We start from the raw sequence: 1,119 nt of genomic DNA, 5'->3' as shown, positions 1-1,119 counted from the left end.
GGATCGCAAATTACCACATGGAACGTTTTATTTTTGCTCAAATGTCATTACTTTACAGTCACAAGTGGATTTCCTTCAAACAGTGTAAATAGTTTTTTTTTCTATGATGATTATTAATTTTTATTTTTTATTTTAACTGTCCGTGACAGTTGTGGCTAATGAGACGTTACCACAGTTTTACAGTAACTTGTGTTGTTGCGGAAAAGACAGTTACAAAATGATAACTTTTGTATAGGTTTATTTTAATCAGTTAATTATAAAGCAGATTTTTAACAAAAATTAACATTTCAAGATCATACGTATAAAAACGTAACGTTACCGTTTAAATGACAACTTGCGCCAAAGAGCGGCAAGACTGGTGTTTTCAAACAAGTTACAAATCATGCGTTGTTTTATTTATTTATTTTTTAAAGTAACTTTATTTTATTTTTATTCGCTTTAATCAAATTAACATTAGCTGCCAGAGAGAGAGAGAGAGAGAGAGAAAAAGGAAAAGAGAAAAAAATAACGGAAGAAAATTCCATAAATTCCAATGCTTTCAGAGCATTACATGTTTTCAGTGCTTTTTTGTTTTTTGTTTGTTCCAAGAGATTTACAATTTAAAGTCATTTATAAAATTTGGTTTACATTGAGCCCACTTCTTTTTATGTATATGGAATTTTCCTAACAAAATAAACAAATGTATAATATGTTGTTCTTTACGATTCAGATTTTCTTTTTCTGTATAAAAAAGAAAATCAAATATACAAATTTCTATCATACACTCCATTTTTATGTTAATATAAAATTCCAAATCCTTCCAAAATAATCTTGAGTAGGCTAAAGACAATGCAAAAAAAAAAAATTTCTTGACCACAAAATTCACAGGAATACGAAATATTAAGCTTAAATCTTCCCGAAACATGCTTAGCAGGATAAATTCTATTAAGTATTTTGTAAGACACTTCCTTAATTTTTTTATTCATACAAAACTTATTTGGCAGTTTCCAAGCTTTAACCCAAGAGATATTACCGAATAAAGAAAACCAAAAAAAACCTGCTGCCGGTAAGGACACAGAACAAAGAGCATTCCTTATAATCTTATTGCTACGCTGTTGTTTTAAAACATCAACATTTTCA

The sequence above is a fragment of the Onychostoma macrolepis genome, chromosome 17 (genome assembly GCF_012432095.1).
Source record: "Onychostoma macrolepis isolate SWU-2019 chromosome 17, ASM1243209v1, whole genome shotgun sequence".
Classification (NCBI taxonomy): Eukaryota; Metazoa; Chordata; class Actinopteri; order Cypriniformes; family Cyprinidae; genus Onychostoma; species Onychostoma macrolepis.
The sequence above is the reverse complement of the archived record's forward strand: the minus strand, read 5'-3'. Positions refer to the sequence as shown.